Raw genomic sequence first — 21915 nt, 5'->3', positions numbered from 1 at the left:
GCCATGGCTCATAGCTCTCTTATCTCTTCGCAGACTACAATGGCCTTAGCACAACATAAAAAGGGCTTGATTTCAAGCACTTTATTCAATGAGTACATTTACAGAAGTGCACTGAAATCATACCCCTAGGTTATTTCATATTAAGAGTTATACAAAAGCCCATTGTAGATGAATGATAAAAACATAATTAGCATGAGTTCCCATCATTCACAAGCTGCTATTATTTAGAAGAGCTCTCTCTACTTGGAGTTAGGCTTTTGACCTACTCTGAATTTCAGAATCAGTAGTAACTAAGGAATGAGTGCATTATAAGAGCCAACAGGCATAGTATGAAATCACAGCGATTTCATTAGTTGATAACATAGGCAGGCCCTACTGCTGATATAAGATTTGGCAGCCAGTAAGCTATGTTTATGACCTGAAGCACTGTAGTGAAGGGGGGAGGGCGAGTGTCACAGAAAGAGCACTATAATTTTTGCTCACAATTTACAATGTTGCTCAAGAGATGGCTCTGTAGCTCGTGAACACAAGCTATTATTACTCCAGGGGATTCTGTGTCAAATGCCTACCATCACCAGCTGAGAATAAGTAAAAGAAAACATCTCCGGATCCAGTATGGAGATTGCCAATACCACACAATTTCATAGTTGACAGGCCACCCTGGCAAATGAGTAGTCACTCCAATAATATACACTAGGGCTGTGTCTAGACTGGCAAGTTTTTCCGGAAAATCATCTGCTTTTCCGGAAAAACTTGCCAGCTGTCTACACTGGCCGCTTGAATTTCCAGAAAAGCACTGACGATCTCATGTAAAATCATCAGTGCTTTTCCGGAAAAACTATGCTGCTCCCCTTCGGGCAAAAGTCTTTTTCCGAAAGACTTTTGCGCAAAACGGCTAGTGTAGACAGCACAGTACTGTTTTCTGCAAAAAAGCCCCGATCATGAGAAAGGCGATCGGGGCTTTTTTGCGGAAAAGCACGTCTAGATTGGCCATGGACGCTTTCCCGCAAAAAGTGCTTTTGCGGAAAAGCATCCTGCCAATCTAGACGCGCTTTTCCGAAAATGCTTTTAACGGAAAACTTTTCCGTTAAAAGCATTTTCGGAAATTCATGCCAGTGTAGATGTAGCCTAGGGGTGTATACATTTAGTATACACACACAATTTTTGCAGAACATGGCCTTGTTTTTCAAATTGGTATGCTAAAATGGATTCCTAAATCATGCATTTAACCTCACAGAGAAACAGTCAGGTGCTTAAATACCACTTTTAAGACATTTATATGGCAATATGAGCACAAAAATATGTGATTTCCAAGTCAAGTGCCCCATGTTTTCTGTATGACTGTAGAAAGTGGTACCAATAAGCTTACAAATTAGAAAACCAGACCTGGTACTATAAGAAAAACCTCATTTGTTTCACCAAGTAATTGGGTCTATCTTTAGAATAATTTTTTTCTTCCTGATGAAATCTGTGGCATACTTCCAGGTGAGAACAAAAGCATCTTTATTTCCTAGTTGGTTTACCTAGGGTGATGGCAGGGATTGGGTTGAGAATTTGTTTATATGGCAATTCTACCATATAGAATTGTCATATATATAGGTCTGACTGTTGGAACATGTTGCAATTTTGAAATTCTGGGTTTTAGCTAGACTTTTGTTACAATGTCCAGTCCAGCCAGGCTGCCAATTCCTGTTCTCACTGTCTCTGAAAAATTGCTCTAGAGTACTGGATCATTCTCTCATGCATTGAGATTACATCCTTTCTCCTAAAAAAGAAAATTGCATTTTAAATCTGTAGCTGTTCGGTATAGGATAGAATGTTACAAAGATTTGCACTTTGAATAAAGTCAACGTATATTTTTATTTGTCATATCTCAGTGAAGGCAAATTCTTCTCTCACACTTGTGTAAATCAGAAGAGGTGTTATTAAAGCAAATGGATTTATAGTGATGTTAACCCTTGTAAGTCAGATCAGATTTCAAGCCCAATATGTTTTAATTTGTTTTTAACAAGCAGGGTACAGAATAAAAAAGTTGAATGCTTTAAAATTCGGTGTCCCTGGTAACTCCTGCTCTGTTTTGTTTTCTCCCTTTCCTAAGTCTTAAAAAGTATTCTGAACATTTTCTCTCTTTGTACTTCAGGAGTTCATTTTCTATTCTCTGCTGAGTTTTTTATTTCATAACTTAAAAGACATTATGAATGACTTCCTGAGGGGATAAACAAAAACCAGGTCCCTCATGCTGTTTCTTTTTAGCTCTGTCAGCAGCCTTTGATACTGTTGCCTATGAAATTTTCACACGTGTGTGGACACTGGTATGACAAACACCAATGGTGTGGTTATTGTTTTTCTCTTCTCTAGGATCCTGAATATTGGGCAATGGCTCAAACTGAGAGGACTCTCTTATGAAGGACATAAAAAGGATCTAGTTTGTCAACCTTCCTCTTTATGTTCACACAAAGCTGCTAGAAAGATACTTTGGGGTTAAGTATCATTAGTACACCAGCGATAGTAACTAAAACTAGGTGGGAACTGAGCCCTTTCAATGTTTTTGACAAAAAACAACACATTAAACAATACTACAGTGCTCAGGGTACTCATGTCAAAGATGAAAGACCCAAGTCCCTGCTCTGAATCAGGAAAAGCAAGGGCTTGGGTCTCCTACCTTGCATGTAAGTGAACTTAGAAGAATTATGTGCCAAAAAAATTAAAATTCTGTGCACAATATTTTAAAATTCTGCATATTTTTGAAAAAAATAATGTGATATAATCAATTATTTTGGTAACATATTTAAGCTACAATACAATGGAAGTGGTGAACATTGGAGAAAATCACCAACTCCCCTCTGTTTAATAGTAATTTAACTAGTATTAACTCTTACTTCTAATTATTAGTCAACAAATATATGGACTCCATATAAGTACTCCACTTAGGAAGGAACAATCAGTTTCACACATACAGAATGGGATTATCTAGGAAGGAGTACAGCAGAAAGGAATCTAGGGGTCATAGTGGACCACAAGCTAAATATGAGTCAACAGTGTGACACTGTTCCAAAAAAAGCAAACCTGACTCTGGGACGAATTAACAGGAGTGTTGTGAGCAAGACATGAGAAGTCATTCATCTGCTCTACTCTGCATTGATTAGACCTCATTTGGAGTACTGTGTCCAGTTCTGGGCACCACATTTTAAGAAAGATGTGGAGAAACTGGAGAAGGTCTAGAGAAGAACAACAAAAATGATTAAAGGTCTAGAAAACATGGCCTATGAAGGAAGACTGAAAGAGGACATGATAGTAGTTTTCAAGTACCTAAAAGGGTGTTACAAGGAACAGGGAGAAAAATTGGCCTCTTGGTCTTGGGCAAGAAGCAATGGGCTTAAGTGGCAACAAGGAAGGTTTAGGTTGGACATTTGGAAAAACTTCTTAACTGTCAGGGTGGTTAAACACTGGAATAAATTGCCTAGAGAGGTTGTGGAATCTCTATCACTGGAGATATTTAAGTGCAGGTTGGATAAACATCTATCAGGGATGGTCTAGATGATGCTTGGTCCTGCCATGAGGGCAGGGGACTAGACTTGATGATCTCTCGAGGTCCCTTCCAGTTCTAGTATTCTATGATTCTACCGAGTCATATGGTCAGTGTTACATCATAGGCACCTGATGAGCAAGTAAGAGCTGGGGTCTCAAACTCACAATTTATACTGTCTCCTGATCATCTTCAAAAAGGTCATTAGCAAACAGTTCATGGAGCACATTTTGATAGGAAATTTCTTCAGTCCAAAAATTTAGACCAGTTTAATCACTATCGCACCATAACTACTGTCCTTTACCACTCTGGCAACGTAAAGAAGCCTTACAATTTTTACACCTGGAACATGAGGTGTAGCTGTTGTGTTAAAAAGTTAAGATATTACCAATTCTTGCAATATCAATCATTATATTTACAGGCAAACACTGGCTACAGCAGGTTAGCTTACCTAGTGGTTCAAAGGTAAGAACACTTTTTACATACACCTTTGAACTACTGTTAAGCCCTGAATGTTCCCCTAAGTGGAATACTTCTATAGAGTCCATATATTTGTTGACTAATAATTTTACACCAGGTTCCAGGCTGGGGGCGGGGGAGCCCTTATCAAGCTCAGCCTCAGGGTCCTTCCTGACTTTTTCTGGTCTTCAGCATCAGGCTCCAGCCTTGGGGTTCCACTCCTCATAGTACCAGGACCTAGGAGCCCACAACGTCACCCCCCCATACACACACACACACACACATACCAGGGCTGGCAAATTACAGAAAGACAGCAGAGGTTTTCCACCATTTTATGAGCTTTAAAACTCAACCTTTCTAAGTGCTCTGAAATATGAATGGTTACTGTGATTACATGGAAATCTGCTCCTGGGGGATGTAAAGTAGCACCAGTGATCCACATTTAGTGTCATTTGACCAAAGGACCCCTGAGTCATAGACTGCTCCCCAAACCTGTTCCCTTTCTGTTCTGTAAAACAGCGAGTGAGGCACTATGTCTGGAGGATGAATCAGACAGACTTCATTGAGATAGATGGTGGAAACTCACCCCCTCCATCTCCCAGCAGTTAACATAACTAAAGATAAGTCAATCACAATACCATTAGACAACAGGAGTTTTGCAACAGAGGCCCTGTAGGGTGCAACAATTTGTGAATCATGGGTGGTGGCAATTTGATTTTGATGAGAATGTAATCTGTTTTGGGGAGGGAGAGAGGCGAGTTAGGCATGTGAATGCTTCCTGGGAAGGGACCAATATTAGGAGTCAGAGGAGTGGAGAAATCAGAAGGAAAGTTGCGTGGGGCAAGGGGATTGCGGGGAGAAAGTGAAGTGGGGAAGGGTGGGAGGGGAGGAGAGAAAGATTGGCGGTTGAGGTGAGGAAGACATAACAACCACCACTCTTCCAGTGCACCTCCAGACCCTTGCACTACTCATGCCTGGACTCCAGCACTCCTCCAAGCTCCAGTACACCCAGCCTCTGCACTCCAACACACCTATACCCTCAGCTAGCATACAATGACTAGCACTAGCAGGCACAGGGACAAATGGAGGCTGCTATGAGAATTCATCCCTGAAGGAACAAATACTGCACTTCAAGACCTTTAGTTTCTTAAATCACTTGATAGTGCCTCCCCAAACACAGCAATAGCACACAGGATTTTTGCTGACAATCCCAGTCACTTTGTGGCTTCAGGGGAGGGAAGCTTTTCCAAATTAAAAATAATTAAGAACTAGCTATAGCCTACTATGTCTTAAGAGAGCCTGGGTTGACTTGCTATTCTGTCCGTTGAGACAGATGTAGCACCAAATCCGGATTACCATGATCTGATAGCAGAGTTTGCTGCAAGGAAGTCCAGGAAAATGGATTTCAGAATGTAAGCAGTGTCACACTGACCATGGTCAGTGACATTTTTTTAATTTAATTTATTATGCTCATAAAAAGAGCTACAATATAACAACATTATAATGATACAGCTGGGCATTATCAATATTTGAAGTTCACTGTAACCGATTTCACCTGTATAAAAATGTTAAGGGGGGCCCCATGCAGGTGACTTGCCCCAGACCTCGCATTCCTCTAGGGATGGCCCTGCCAGTGAGTGCCACTCTTCTTCAGTGCTACTCTGATACAGAAGTGGCCATATGTGTAGTGTAGGGGAATGCTGCATCATAACTTCATAGCATTTCATGCCATAATTTTCTTGAGAAAGCCACAAAATCTCAGAGTAGGAACAAAGAGGATATATGGTGTGGAAAAGTTGGCAGCAACCTTTAGTCTGAAATACACTGACGTTTGATAGATATTTATGCAGGTAAAATCTGATGCAATTTTATAATTAAAAACCCTGAACATGTTTTTGTTTTTGACTATATTGTGATAAGTTTCTCTTTTTTTTCCTAAATCAGAATGTGATTATCTTAGCTCTGTTAAAGATTACATGGTTGGCACGGGATGGGGGCTGCACAGGGAAATAGCATGCAAAATGTCATCATTACCATTTCACCCCATATGACCTTGGAATTCAATTGCCATGAATCAATGTTTAATGCCCTGTTTAATGTTTTATAAAGTTTTCCCCGGTATGTCACATATGCAAAAGCTGGCACCTGGACCAGCTTCAAAGTCTCCCAAATTGGGGCTAGGGTGAGCTCATCACATCATGGTAAAAACTAGTCTTTGTTCTCACTATGACATCTTGCATTAATAGGAGATCATTTTCTCACAATCACCACCATTCATCCTGAGTGCAATGGGGTCTGCATCGAACAACTCCTCATTGAGTTGCAGAAAACAGGGAAATAACTGCCGAGTTTTCCCAGTTACGCTATTGATATTTAAGTGCTGTTCTCTGTGGGGACGTAACAGCTTAACTCCAAAAGGGCTGTGACCCATTTTCATGATTACTGCTGCGTTAATGAACATACTGTTTCAAAAAAGGCGTGCTACTAAAATCTCAAGAAAGTTAGAGGCTACGGCAAGAGCGGGGTGGAAGAGAAAAATATTTAGCTCAGGGCACTATAGGCTGTAATCATGGACTGAGCAACAGGGTAGGCATTTGTGTACATGTCCACAACCATATACAGGTTCATGCATTGTCTCTGCATTCTCACTCTGAATTCTTTTATCTCTGAAACTGTTTCAAAGATTCTTAGATTTGGGGAGTATTTAAAAAATACATGCGGCCCTATTCCCAGCTTTACAGTGGCAGCAGAGAATGATATAACAAGTCAGCAGCACTAAAATGCACATTTTATTTTCATGAGTTAGTTTATATTTTGTGTTTGTTTTCCTCAGGCAAGCATAGACCAAGACAATATCTGGTTTTCATTAGGATTCTCCATTTTTTACCTGTTATTTGGCAAGAAGGTTGGCTGAGGTGCCAGGGCAGTGAGGTTAGTGGGAGTCCTTGAGCAAAATTAGATTAGAATGCGAGATCCAACAACTTCTCGGGACTTTGTTTTAGCTAAAACCACCACACAGATTGTTTGACACCTGAGAGCAAAGGACTGAAGCTGTTGGGAAGGGAAGGAAATTCAGAATTGTATTAAATTTCCTCTGATACTTATATAATTCCAGGAAGAAACCCGTCGTTGGCACATATAGAAGGTTTCAAACACCAATCTTTACTTTGAGAATATACAAATTCAAAAACTGATATTACTGGGAAAATTATTGGGCCACATTTTCAAGGATACAGGCAAGATTATCTACTATGGGAAAGAGCTACATAGTGGGCGGGGGGAGGGGGAAGGAAGACAGGGAAAAGCGAGAGAGAGAAGTATTAGCTTCCTGATTCTCTGTCTAGCTCCATTCAGTGGTTACCAGTGCCAAGGGGCATGTCTCCTACAATGGGGCTGCAAAGAGAAGGAACAATTCCAGCTCAATAACACACAGATGCTCACAGTTTGAGTGATGCTCTCCCATCAATATAGTGCTATCCACATCTGCGCTTAAGTCGGTATAAGTTATGTCACTATGGATGAGTGGGGGATAATTCACATCCACAAGTGACATAACTTATGTCAACTTACACCATAGTGTAGCTATGGCCTAAACAAAGCAGTTACTTATTGGGTCTAATGCAGATTTATACTACGATCCTTTACACTGGCAGTGAGTTGTAAAAAGGCATTATTGAATATGAAATGCAAGCCCATTTTTCAGCCCTTTGAACTTCTCAGTGAATATGCAATGAAATTGCTAACCTTAAGCTTAATTGTTTGCAGAATGTAATATCCTGTATACAAGCACAGTGAGCAAGCAAACACATGCCTATGTTAATAATGGCTTTGTGACAGGCCTGGCAGTCTCCTTAGCTCCTACTTATCGCCACCAGGGCTGACTTATCCATTAGGCACCGTAGGCACAGTGCCTAGGGCCCACGATACTTTTAGGGGCCCATGAAAATGTTTTAATTTCTTTTAAAATCAGAAGAAAAAAATGAGCTTTTAGGGTCAAAGAAAATGTTTTAATTTTTTTCTCACATCAGAAAAAAATGAAACTTTTAGGGCCCACAAAAATCTATTAAATTTTGCCTAAAACAGAAAAAATGTTTTTTGAAGTATTTAAAGTTATATCAAAAATAATTTTTAATATTGATATTGTTATGGTGGGAGGGGCCCACGAAGGCAAAAGTGCCTAGGTCCCACGTAAGTCATAACGTGGCCCTGATCACCACAGGTCCGTTTGCAGCAAGCTGCTGCTTCCCCCACTTCAGAACCCTTTAAATTCCCTTCTGGGGGGGTCCAATTTATTTAGGACTCAAGTACACACAGGCTCATCCAGGGCAATCAGCTGCCTGTCATCAGGCCCCGTCCAGGCTGTGAACATGACAGAGGTAGGCTGGAGCAGTTCCTTGAGTAACCAGGGTTGGCTGGCTCCAGGCTTTGATCCCTTACAGGGCAAGCCATTCCATTACAGGCTTTAGATCACTCCCTATAAAAGAAAATTCCACAAGGGCATGTATTTACTGGGAACACCACAGCCAGAGTTACACTAGCTTGGGGTTGCCAGATGGTTTCAACAAAAATACAGGACACCCTTGACATCTCATTACATCTTATTTAGAAAATACCATTTATATTTTCTCAATTTTTTTCCTAAACAGAAAGCTCAAATACTGGACTGTGCGGTTCAAAACTGGACACCTGGCAATCCTACACTGGCTATAATTCCATACTTATAAGCACTGGAGAATAACTCCACGTTCTGTTTGGCTTAGCCCTGCCCTGCTTTTCCCTGGATTTGCCCCATAAAAGTGAAAAAGATTGGTAAGCATTAACACCCTTATATCCGCCATACATGACTGATTAATTAGGGGGGCATGTGTTATGGTTATTTGAGGATAATTATTCAAAGGTCACTCTCAAACTAACTTCCTTCTAAGCTACATGGCTGCACAGCAGCCTATCAAGGGCCATGCAGTTGTCAAGGGTACATCAAGGAGACATGCCTCTCTTCCAGCCCCAGATCTGCCACAGTGGGAACAGGCATTTTTCCTCCAACATCAGCCTCAGAGCTGCTATAATGAGGAGAAGCATTTCTCCCCACAGTCTAGGTGCTTCCATTGGGAAAAAGCTGTGGGGAGTCCTCTCTCCCCACTGCAGCCCCAGGGCAGCCTGTATCCCAAACCCTTGATCTCCAGCCCCTCCCCTGAGCCCACACTCCCAAATGAAGCTTTCACTTTCCAACACCCCAACCCTCTATTCCCGCCCTGAGCCTTAGAACCGCTTGTGCCCATCCCTGCCACATGAATTTTGTGTGTCACATGTCATCTCCATATTGGTGCACATAAAATTCATACCACACAGCATGGGAAAAATTAGAGGGAAAGTTTTTTCTAAGGAGACAAGTTGCATACTCTGAACCGTACAGCCTGGAGATGCTGGTCAAAAAAATCAAATAAAAATTGTTTGTTTTAATTACTCATAACTCAAAAATAAATGTTAAAAGTCAGGTTTTACATTTGAAACTGTTTGCAATCTCATTGACAGAAAAGCAACTACCTCTTCATATTATATTTAGGGGAAATGATCCATCACAAGAACATCAGGAAACTGCAAATAAGGAGAGTGCCACCAAGTATCCCAAAATACAATGTCGGAAAAAATTCGCTCTAATGGATCCTTAGCCCAACTTATTAAGTCAACTGCACATAATTATTCTGTGTGTAGTAAATTATTTGCCATTTCTGTTGGGGAAGAATATATTGTCTCCTAAAACTGGAATAAATGGTATAATAGTAAAACTCTTTGTTAAAAAACCGTGTCTTCAAGAATTCCCAGATTCATTATTTTTATCAGATAAACACAGATAAACTCCTAAAAGTTCATACAGAAATCCACTGAGAAGGCCAACACTGGTATGAAAACAGTGTCGGGCCCTAACCAGTCAAACAGATGTTGCTTGAAAGAAAAAAAGATACGTGCTTTAAAAACAAGCTGGTGGTATTCTGCTCACAAACTGTTGTTTTTAAAATACTGGCTGTGAACAGAAAATATGTATATTTCACTCAAAATGGAGAGAAGTCCTACACAGTGGCTGCCTGCATTTTGAACTTGCCCACCAACAAACTGAGGAGGAAGGGGGCAGGAGGAAGGGAAGACTGGCTTCTAGTCATGGTCAACTGCCTCCTGCTGTACCTGGAAACATCTATCCTCATTGTAATAGAACTTATCACTCAAGGATTGGCCTTATCAACCACCTGAGGGTCCACAACCCCCATGGAAGTTGTGAACGTGTACCTGTGTACTGTGGTTACATGCAGTCTCACACGCTGTTGCCTCTCTGTCAGTGGTTAATTTCAGTGGTTACATGTTTACAAAAATACACGCATTTTTAATATCCTATATTTTTTTTCTTTTACTCTTTGTACAAATCTGTGCCAGAGGCAGTATGGCCTAATGAATAAGACACTGGACTGAGAATCAAGACTCTTCTGTTCCTGGTTCCACCACTGACTGGCTGTGAGAACAGTACTTCTATGTGCCCTGCCCATTCAGACTAAATTTTTCAAGGTACTGACAGTCTTTCACTATGGCTATGTCTATACTACGATCCTCTTCTGCAAGAAGAAATGCAAATAGAGTGCTCATTTGCATATGCCGTGCTCTCATTTGCATTTCCTCCTTGGATCCCTTTTGTGCAAGAGGTTTTTGCACAAAAAAATGCTGTGTAGATGGCTCCTTTTTGCACAAGAACCCTGTTTTGCGCAAGATCCTTATGCTTCTCCCTTGCGCAAAAAGAAACAGCAGAAAATATGCTAATGATATCATGACTTATGCTAACAAGTCCCTCATTAGCATATTTTCTGCCGCAAAAACTCAGTGTAGACAAAGCCTTAGTGTGTGTGTGTACAGCATCTAGCACAATGGGACCCCGATTTTGGTGGGGGCTCTATATGCTAATGTAATCCAATACATAATAATGATAAGTGCTTCATGCACTGCAGATGCTACATTGATCATGCTGAATCTGTTGGTTTTCAGCAAAGGCTCTTGATGGCCTCAAGATGCTCAATATTTCAATTAGGGATGTAAACAAGTAGCCAAATATATGTTATCGGTTAATCTTCTCAATGACTCATATTCCTCCCCTTGCTGCCTCTGTATCAGAGGCAGCAAGGTGGGGAAGCAGGAGCCAGTGCTGGGGAGCGGGGGCAGCCAGCTTAAAAGCCCATTCTCCCCACCCCTGGCTCCATGGATGGGGGGGGCTGTATCAGAGGCTGCAGCACAGGGGCGGGAGGCGAGGCTGCCGCCAAGTAGCCTCTGCCCGTGATGGTCCCAAGCTTGCTGAAGTCAAAGGTTACTCTGTGGCAACAGCCCCTGTCTGTAGGGGGTCCCATTCTGTCTGTGAAGAGCTGGAACCCCCTGTGGACAGGGTTTGCTGCTGGACCAGCTTCCGTCTGCAGTGGGCCCAGGCTCACTATGGACGGAGGGAGGCAGAGCAACCTTTGTCCATGAGGAGCTAAGACCACCCATGGACGGGAGCTGCTGCAGAACCAGCCTCTATCCACCCAGGTCACTGAACATAGAGGCTGCTTCATGGCAGCCTCCTCCCCCTACACCTCCACACCAGCAGCAGCCTCTCTCTGTGGGAAGCACAGACCCCGTGCAAACAGCAGCACAGGGCAGCAGGCAGCCAGTCCATGAAAGGAGTTGGTTTTTAAACTGGTTCCCTTCATTCCAGCAGTGCAGGGTGGCAGGAGGCTCTCTGGGTGTGAGGTGAGAGCTGTCAGCCCTGCCCCCAGGACGATAGAATAGTAGAGTAACCAATAAAAATTCATGCAGTTACTCGACTATTCTATTACCCACTATCCAACATCCATAATTTCAAAATTCTTTTATCAATAATAAATCAGTTAAAACAGCTTTTAAAATCCTGAAAAAAAATACTGTTTTTCCTACTATTTGTTTCATTTTCCTTGGAGAAGGATCTCCGTGTAAAGAAAGCCAGTGTTTGTGGCTAAGTCGTCCCTTGTTAGGAGAGGTTGGAACTATCACTAGCCACTTGATTGTTTCCTCAAGCGCACACATTTTATAAAGCTTTACGATAGGTTATTGGGCATCTTGTCTGATAATTAAACACTTGTCACGTACCCAACCTTCCTATGACAGTTTTTTGACCTCCTGCATTGTATTTTTCAATTCAAGAGAGTGACTGATCACAAAGCTTTCAAAGTCAGGTGAAATGCAGAGGGGTTTATGTTGTTTTCACATCTAACCTTACAGTATGCATCCCCTTGTTACTGAATCTTACCAATGCAGCCTAGATTTGCAACACACTCTTTCTTCTGAAATAATAAATTGCTGGCCAAAAAGTAATGCCTCATAATGTATCATAATCTCATGCGACTGTAATCTCTTTAGTCTTCATCTGACCCAGATTTCCTGTTGTGAGTTACCATGCTGGAAGTGACATTTGGGCTCAGAATTAATGGAAAGAATGGTCTCTGTTTTCAAGAATTACTAGTGATTCGGTGAGTCAAATTTGGGATAATGTAATTTGGGACCTGATTTTTAGAAGTGTGAAAACCTGACCTCTGAAAATCCTTTTAGAGATGTTTTTAAACAGACACACAAAATCAGTAGTCACTTTTGAAAACTGAGGCCATTAATTATCTTCAGATCTGAAAGGAGGAGGCAGATTGTGTCATGCTTGCAAAATGAACACTGGTGGTCCTGCCACACTAAAGATTGCTTTTATAGCAATTCTCTTTCAATCCGTTCTCTGTTTTAAAACTGCGTATGCATCTGGATATGCCCCGTCTGCTGCAATGTAGGGTCAATACAGTAACAACAGTGATTCTCTGTCTTGACTCTGATCTGAATCTTCCACCCATCCCAAAGAAGCTGTCAATTCACTGAAAACCTAGCAATGAATTTTAGAAGCAGGGATTTGTCAGCACAAATGTATTGCTACCATTCATCTGTGAAGAAGTAATTGTGTGAAATCTCCACAATTACAAATCTCTTTAATCTATGGAAATGCCCTCTGTCCATACTGGATTCAAAAGCCTACCACAATGCAGGATAAAACAAAGACTGCACCAAAGCAAAATTAAGTTCCACCTGTCATTAGTCCACATTCCAGAGCTTAGTGTTGTAATGTTTCTTCATGCCTGAAGGAAGGAGTTGGCACAGCACATAAAGATGTCTGCTCCTTGTTATTTTCAGGCCCAATCCCTTGAGGTGCTGACTTCAGTGAGTCATTTAGCTGCCAACATAATGAAGGAATCATCATGGTGATTTAGTACAATCAGGAAAGTTGTACTCAAAACACAAGCATGTTGTACTGTAATCCTACTTAACTTTTTAAAACTCACCTTTGCCTCTTCAACTTCCTCTCATTTTCCTTCTGCTGTTCACTTCATAACTATTTACCATCACGGCCCTGAGATGCTAATTTCATCTGCTATTCCCTCCAATCTGGCAACACTCTCATACATACCCTCCCTGGCACCATTGTTGCTATTAACAGTTGATCATATCCTCATTTTCAAAATACTGTACTGTATGGATTTACACAGCTCCGTCCTATACTGCTTTTTCTCCTACCTCCCTTTCAGTATCTCTTCCCTTCTCTCGCAAGGTTCAGGCTACATCTAGACAGCAGAGTTATTGAGCAAAACTGGATGGATGCATTTTTGCGCAAGTAAATGTAGAGTAAATCTAAAGAAGAGAGGGGTTTTTGCGCAATAATTATTCCTCTTTCTATGAGGAATAACCCTTTTTGCACAAGAGCTCTTGTGGATAGGAAACAGGATTTTTTTTGCACAAAAACAGCCTATCAAAAGAAGCACAGGTGCCCTTGTGGCCATTCTGTTAATGGCAATCAGAGATTTCTTGCAAGAGAGCGTCCATACAGTCTGGATGCTCACTTGAGCAAAAGCACATCACTTTTCTCGTGCACTTTTGTAGCGTGAATGCGCTCTTGCGCAAGACATTTTTGCAGAAGATCTAGACGTAGCCACAGAGCCCCTGTTGTCCTGTCCCCTCCTCTCCATTTCTTTCCTTACACACACAATCTCTGAGCAATCTCATCAGTTCACATAGCTGTTCCAATCATCTTTAGACCTGTGAATCACAAGTCCACCTTTCTGTACCAAATATTGGTCCCTTGATCCAATCCCATGTCTGAGGCTGTCCCTGCAAAATTTCCTGGGTGTCTCATCATTCATTTATTCTTCTCATAGCCAAAACTTAAATTCTCTTTTCTTTCCCACTAAGCCCCCATTCTCTGGGACTGCTAATCTCCACAAGACCCATTTTTCTGTTGCACTTCAAGTAATCTAGATATCTAAAAGTGGTTAACTAGAGGGGTAGATAGGGATCATCTATTTATAAATAAAAATTATCAATATAATAATAGGCTGTGTGTACATTGGCACCCTTTTCCGGAAAAGGGATGCTAATGAGACAAGTCGAAATTGCAAATGCCGCGGGGGATTTAAATATCCCCCGCGGCATTTGCATGAACATGGCTGCCACTTTTTTCCGGCTCGGGGCTTTGCCGGAGAAAAGCGCCAGTCTAGCCGGGATCTTTCGGAAAATAAAGCCTTTTCCGGAAGATCCCTTATTCCTCTTAAAATCAGGAATAAGGGATCTTCCGGAAAAGGCTTTATTTTCCGAAAGATCCCGGCTAGACTGGCGCTTTTCTCTGGCAAAGCCCCGAGCCGGAAAAAAACGGCAGCCATGTTCACGCAAATGCTGCGGGGGATATTTAAATCCCCCACGGCATTTGCAATTCCGACTTGTCTCATTAGCATCTCTTTTCCGGAAAAGGGTGCCAATGTAGACACAGCCATAGAGTTTATCCATCTCTCATCACGCTTTGTATATTAGTCTTTGGAGCAGAAGTTGTGTCTTCCTGTATGTATGGGAAAGCATCTAGTATATTGTAGGCACTACTGAAATACAAATGAGTAACAACTAGGGATGTAAGCGACTAGTCATCTACCCAATAAGCATATGCATATTGGGTAGTCGAGTAGTGACTTGACTAGTCGCTTCCCCTCCCCTTGCTGCCTCTGTCAGGGAGACACCGCAACAGGGGGAGCAGGAGCTGGTGCTGAGGGGAACTGGCTTAAAAGTTGGTTCCACCCAGCACCATCTCCGTGGGGAGGGATGGGGAAGGAGACACACAGCGGGGGGACCGGGAACAAGCTGGGAATCAGCTGTCCCAGATTGTGCCCTACCCCCCACTCCTCTGCTCCTCTTCTTTTTAAATGTATTAAGAGCCTGGCAACTCTTAATACATTTAAAAGGCAGAGGTGCAGCATCTTGCACCAGCACGAGCTGGGACAGCTGATTCCCGGCTTGCACCTGGCCTCGCCCACTGCGCCTCTGCCTTTTAACTGTATTAAGAGTCTGATGACTCTCAATACAGTTAAAAGGCAGAGCTGTAGCGGGGCCAGCTCCCAGGGCCAGGAGCTAACCCCACTGCAGCTCTGCAGTTCCCCCCCCCTTATCGATTAATCGAGTAATTGATGGAAACTCCATAGACTACCCAATTAGCTGATTAAACGCAATTTAACATCCCTAGTAACAGTAATTAATAATTTTGAATCCATTGCTTTTTCTGGGTACCATGGCTCACTTCTTCCTACCTCAAAATCAGACTTGTCATTCACAAGTACAGTGAGAGTGAGCTTTTGCACGCTGAAGTAAAGGTGCTGGGGGTGTGGTAACATCATCTGGTTTGAAGTGGTTTCCATCATGTATAGGGTTTACAGTTTGTTTCAGTGGCTCCCACACTTCCATTACACAAATGGTTCCAGCACCCCTGCATTAATGGGGTAGGCTGTTGCTTCCTGTAGAGCAAAACTTCTGAAGCTATCTGAGGATAGAGAGTTATTCTTGCAGAACCAGTGTGATAAACAAGGCACTTAGCTTTCTTTGCATGAATGGATTCATTATGTGCAGATGTTTGGTGCACGTCTACAAATTTTTATGGATGAACAAGTCACATCATTATTGTGTTATTTGACCAGAAATGAAGCATGGTTTAATGCCATCTGCAAAAATTCATCTCTTTTTGATTTAGAACCTCAGGCAAAGATAGCAGCAAAATGAACTGGTATATACCTGGCAATGCCAGGCGACTCCTGTGATGAATGACAATTAATCTAAAAATAAGAAACTGAATGCTTCATTACAAGGTCTCTTTTAAATCCTTTAACCTGTTCCAGAAGTTTTCTTACAGCATCCAAAAAGAACCTTGAACTGTACCCCAATAGATGCTTTCAAAGAAAAACAAAAATAAGCCACACACAAATATTTAACTGTACCGTTAAAATTATGTCCAACACCCATGGCATCTTGTGAATTCTGTTTATGCCTTGGATTTAAAAAAAAATACAACACATACTTATATGGGAAACTAGAGAAAAGTGCTACAGCCCAATATTTAACTGACCTCCATTTTTCCCATTTATGTGATAACGAATTCAGTATTATCAAATCTTACATAGCCAGAATACATAATCCTCTTTCAATGCTATTAGAACCCAAATAAATTGGACAAAATATTGACTCCTGAATTATTCCCATGCACAATAGAAGGTGCAAAACAACACTGGGGCACAAGTTCCAAGTTGGCTAATTTAAATAAGAAAAACTTACCCAATCTCAGAAGAATTTCCAGTGTGGCAAAAGCAACTATTGACTGAAGTAGTTGTGGAAAAACAGTCAAGCCTGAATAGCTGGTTAGAGACTATACCTTTATTACCGAGTAGCTATATGTTCATCAGGAAATGAAAGCAGCAATTCCTATCTCCCTTGCTCATACTGAGACTGACTGATAGACCTAAATATCACAGTTCACTGAAATGAAAACCTGACGTACATGTGAGATGAGTCAAATGTATGTTTAGTGTAACTCAGCTAACTTCACCTGGAGTTAAAGCAGAGACAAATTTTGCTCCCAATATCAGAGTATATGGTATAAATCTAAATATTTACTGGAGACAGTGGAATTTTTAACACTATATAATCTCTAACAGCACTGGTTACCAACAGAGAAACTCTATAATAAACCACATCATACTTCAAAATCTCAGACCTGTGCACCTTCTCAATCGCAATGTCCCTGTCTTTATTTTGAATATGCACTTTATTCAGTGAAGATGGACTGCTTACCTAAGGACGGATAAGATTTTGCTTTTAACCAAATAGCTATCCTTGAACATCCTGCATAATATTAAATTACTTTCCCTTAAGTATGTGCGTCAATTTTTTTCTGTAAACTAGCCAACCTGATTCTGTAAATGGAGAGTTTTTGCATGAGGCAACCATAAGTCATGTGATAGTAAGTTACAAGGTCTCTTTGTTTAAGCTGCATAATTCATTTATGCTCCAAACTGGGAAAGTGCTTAAGCATGGACATATTTTTATGCACTTGAGTAACTTCATCAAAGGCAACTGATCAGATCAGACTACTTCTGTGCTTGAAGTTAAGAACATGTTTTAATGCTTTCCTGAATTGGGATCTCAGAAAATAAAATAAGTAAGAAGAGATAGGTAGATACAGAGGGAGAGAGAGATAGGTAGATACAGAGAGAGAGAGACAGAGAGAGAGAATTCTAACAATTGGTAAAAGAAGCCTCGTATATAAACATCATTCCAATAGAGAATATTTGTATGAAACATTAAAACAAGATAACAGTAATGGTAATGACACAGTATTTCCACCATGTAACTACTATCTTGAAACTAAAGAATGTTTGTTCAAACACCAATATTTCAGTAGCTGATACACATCTCTTCCACAAGCAGAGAGGTTTTATTTATATTTCATGTAGTACTATGCCCTGAACTTTTAAGGTTGTGTCAGACTAATGCCAGCTATAAAATATATTATTCTACAGTTGCTGAAAAAATTACATTAAGCTCCTATTGATGATATGTTAGGATAGAAACACAAACTTTCTATCTGAATCTGAGGCGGTCGAGAGCAGGTTTAAACTCATTACAGTACTCAGTTTTTATTCATTCCTCATTCATGTAAATATTCCCACTGAAATCAAAGAGAGTTTGCCTGAGTAAGGACTGAGAAAAAAAATCCAAAAATCAAAACCTCAGGATTTAGTTCTTTCTGTGCAGTGAGCTAAGATCAGATGCCACCCAGTACAGGTAAGTTGAATGTGATCAGAATCTCATTCCCCAGTTGAAATTACTGCAATTAAAGCCATTTGGCTCAAGGATCTAGGGCTTTTTTTCCAATAATATTTGGGGTTTAAAGGTTTACCAACCTGCACATAAGTTATATAGAGGGGGGAAGAGAATAACAGGAGAAATTTAGTAAGGAGGAAGAGGTGAGAAAGATATGGAGGAATAGGGGTAGGATCAACATGGTTTATTATTTACCCCCAATAGTATCATCCCACGCATGTGCAAAGAAAGAGGAAGAAAGGAGGTATGATTTAGCCTAAACTTCTTATGACATCATAATCGGATCATCCATCCCATCATCCAACACTGAATTATTTATGAAGCAGAGGGGATGGAAATAGGAAAAAAGATAAGTAAATTCAAGAGAAGATGGGAGAATGTGCGGCAAAGCAACAGAGAAGTAGTGATCATGTTTATCCTGAGATGGGCTGCTAATATAGTGTCCTTTCCCCAGGACTCTAACCCCAAGTTACTAAAAAGTCAGATCTTTCCTATTGTATCTTACTGTCTTTGTTATCAACTTGATGTAGGAACCATCTGGTGAAATTCAATGGTCTGTGTATCAAAGGGGTAGCCGTGTTAGTCTGAATCTGCATAAACAACGAGATGTCCTGTGGCACCTTAAAGACTAACAGATTTATTGGAGCATAAGCTTCCGTGGGCATCTGACGAGGTGGGTCTTTGCCCATGAAAGCTTATGCTCCAATAAATCTGTTAGTCTATAAAGTGCCACAGGACTTCTTGTTAGATAGTCTTAACACAGATCATAGACGTGATATAGTTAAGACTAGATGATCATAATGGTCTCTTCTGACCTTAAAAGTCTATGAACTTCTATAAAATCAACAATGTTATCCTTTTCCTTTATAACTGATGTTGCAGGTAAGTTCATATTCTTACACGTATAATTAACTAGAATACGATGACTGCTGAAGCAGTAAGATGGAAATACGAGAAGAGAAATTAATTTTAATGATGTGTAGGCATAACATGATCTAACCAGATTTTTACAGGTAGTGATGACTAATTAAATAAATGTCACCATCTAGAAGAATGTTTTGTGAACAGAGAACTCCCTGTGTGTGTGTGTGTGTGTGTGTGTGTGTGTGTGTTACAGAAACTCAAGTAAGAAGCCTCAATTAAAAATATGTTCATACCATGCTGTAAAAAAAGAGATCTAAGTTTTGTTTGGGATATTGTGGTGTACGGAGCTGAAGTTGGGGGAAATGGACAGAAAATGATTTAATCTCTTTAGTTAAATGATGTCTCCTGGGCACAAAGACACACTATTAAATAATTACTGCTACAGATGTTACTTCAGATAGACTGTGTTTAACAATATGATACTATGATGCTGGATGATTAACTTCTAGTGAGGCATATATATTGACCTGAGAAGAAATATTGACTAAGGTGAAGCAGAGGTCAATACTAACCTTGAGACATACTAAGCTACCTTTGGCCTATTCCTCCCAGCCCTACATACACAGAACTCATCCTGCAGGAATTCCAGATATGGAGCACTTAAAAGACCAGGCCCTTGGTGTTGACTAAAACATTTTCAGAAGAGCATATGGTAGTTAGCTACCCTCTGATTTAAATGGAAGTTGGGCACTGAGCTCCCTTATGGAGCTTTGCAAATCCCAGCCCATGTACATCCGATGTAGCCCGATATCCCCGGATGTAGGATCCCCGGATGTAGGGATATCGGAGGGCTAGATACCTGCTCTTGACCGCAGTCAAGACAATGAAGAAGTTGATGTGCATGATCTCACTAGCTATCACATGAGTTTAGGATAAATATCATTACCTACTGAACAGTCTTCAGAATGTAACATTTATATATGCTGTCTGATTGTTCAACACTGTTCTGATTTCAGGATTATTGCCCTCCTATGGAGGAAAACAACACAATTTATCTGACATTATATAAAAAAACTAATTGTAAGTAACAATAATGCATATGTTATTAATAATACATGCTGTGTTATCAGAGTGTTACGCTTGTAACAACTAGTGAAACAGGAGAGGGAGGTTGGGTCATTGTGACACAGAGAGCCATTAATGGTTCACTACTCTGTGTCAACAATTTTCATCAGGCCTGACATATTCATTACATCTAACGTTTAACCAGTTAACTGGTTATGCAGGATCCTGAGCAGAGAAGTACTCCATCAATGGCAGGCTTGAGGTTGGGGGGCTGCTCCCAGGGAACCCGTTACCCATTCACATCCCTACAAAGAATGTGTGTTTAGATAAAGGGGAAACAAAGCCATCAAACTAATGAGTGGGAGAGAGAGCTTTTTACCTATAAAGACAGGAGGTCTGAACCTCAAATGATAAACAACTGAATCGACTGATTATCTATTATATATTTTGAAGAGTTTGTCTTCTTGTGGATTTGTTTGTGCAAAATAAAGTCATACTTCGCAATAACCTACAGATATCAAATTTCGCATCAACAATCCTGCCACTTAAATTAGCTGAATGCATTACTTTTTAGACCAGAATATGCTGGGTGAAAGGTTTAAATAATTATTTTTGTTTAATTGGAAAAAAAGTCATTACTATTATGATTAGAGTTCATAAAAATATTTGCTAACAAAATTAAAACTGAGTCATCTATTCGACTGTCATTTTAGTGCAAAGAAAATTTTTACTGTTACAAATCACAAAATAATTCAAATTAGTTGTGGAAATAGTAATGGAAGCTTTACAAGTTTCTGATTCAAATTCATTATTAATTATTCAATAAAATGAATAATGTTTGAAGTTTAAATCCTACAAATTTAAAACTGTTCTTTTACTTCCCTTTTGCAAGCACTTTAATAAAACATTCTATTACATATATTTAATTTCTTGAACTCTCCTAGAAATGTAATCTACACAAAATGACTTTGCCCAGCCAACGACAGGCCTCACCTGCTAATATACAATATTACAGTATTAAAGAAGTGTATTGAATAAACTCTTTTATGAAAGCCTGTGTGTAGCAGGATAGAACCCCCCCCCCCCCCCCCCAATCCCTCTGACATCCTTGGGAGAGAGAATCCTTGAGAACAAAACTCTGTCTTCAAAGGCTCCAGAGCCTCCAGAGGTGCTAGAATAACAATGGCCCTGGAAGCTCGACAGGAACCAGATAACAGCAGCAACTGGGCTAGCAGACGGTCGGGGGCCTTGGGCTACCTTTGGCTGGTACCAGTATTGATACTCCAACACACACCATCCTAGAAGAGGAATCTGCCACCCCATCAGAAAAAGGAAGTCTGGCCCTAATGATTTAGTTACCTCCACCTCACTGGTGCAAATTAAGCTTTGGACCCCCTGTGGGAACGGGCATCACAAAGACGTTCCAACTTAATTGGCATTTTAATGACAAGAGAAGTGTCTACGTGACCACAGGGGTATAAAGTGGGGCCTTGGGCCCCACTCTAACTGGAGATCCACCCATATACCTGCTGGTCAGGCGGTCTTGGACCCCCGAGACTTTAGGGACTTCTTCGTCTTGTACTGACTGCTTCCCATTGGGATTGAGAGAAACGCTGGCTTTGCCAGAGTAAAGATCGCAGGGGTGAGAATATACCTGCTAGGTATCTGTCTCTGAGCACATTTAATAAGAGCTCAGAGAACCAAAAGGGTTTCATGGTACCTGTAAGTGACTTTTATTGTAATTTCTGTCTTGTCCTTTTGTAGTGACTGTGCTATCTGTAACACAGCAGAAA

The 21915-nt window shown here is 40.8% G+C and overlaps 1 protein-coding gene across 2 annotated transcripts in view; it reads right to left on the bottom strand.

Moving 5' to 3' along the window:
* SLC35F1 (solute carrier family 35 member F1) overlaps positions 1–21915 on the bottom strand; it is a 363009-nt gene that overhangs the window by 271476 nt on the left and 69618 nt on the right. The gene's annotated exons all lie outside the window — the stretch shown is intronic.

This window comes from Pelodiscus sinensis, chromosome 3, assembly GCF_049634645.1.
Source record: "Pelodiscus sinensis isolate JC-2024 chromosome 3, ASM4963464v1, whole genome shotgun sequence".
Lineage (NCBI taxonomy): Eukaryota > Metazoa > Chordata > Testudines > Trionychidae > Pelodiscus > Pelodiscus sinensis.
The sequence above is the reverse complement of the archived record's forward strand: the minus strand, read 5'-3'. Positions and strand labels throughout refer to the sequence as shown.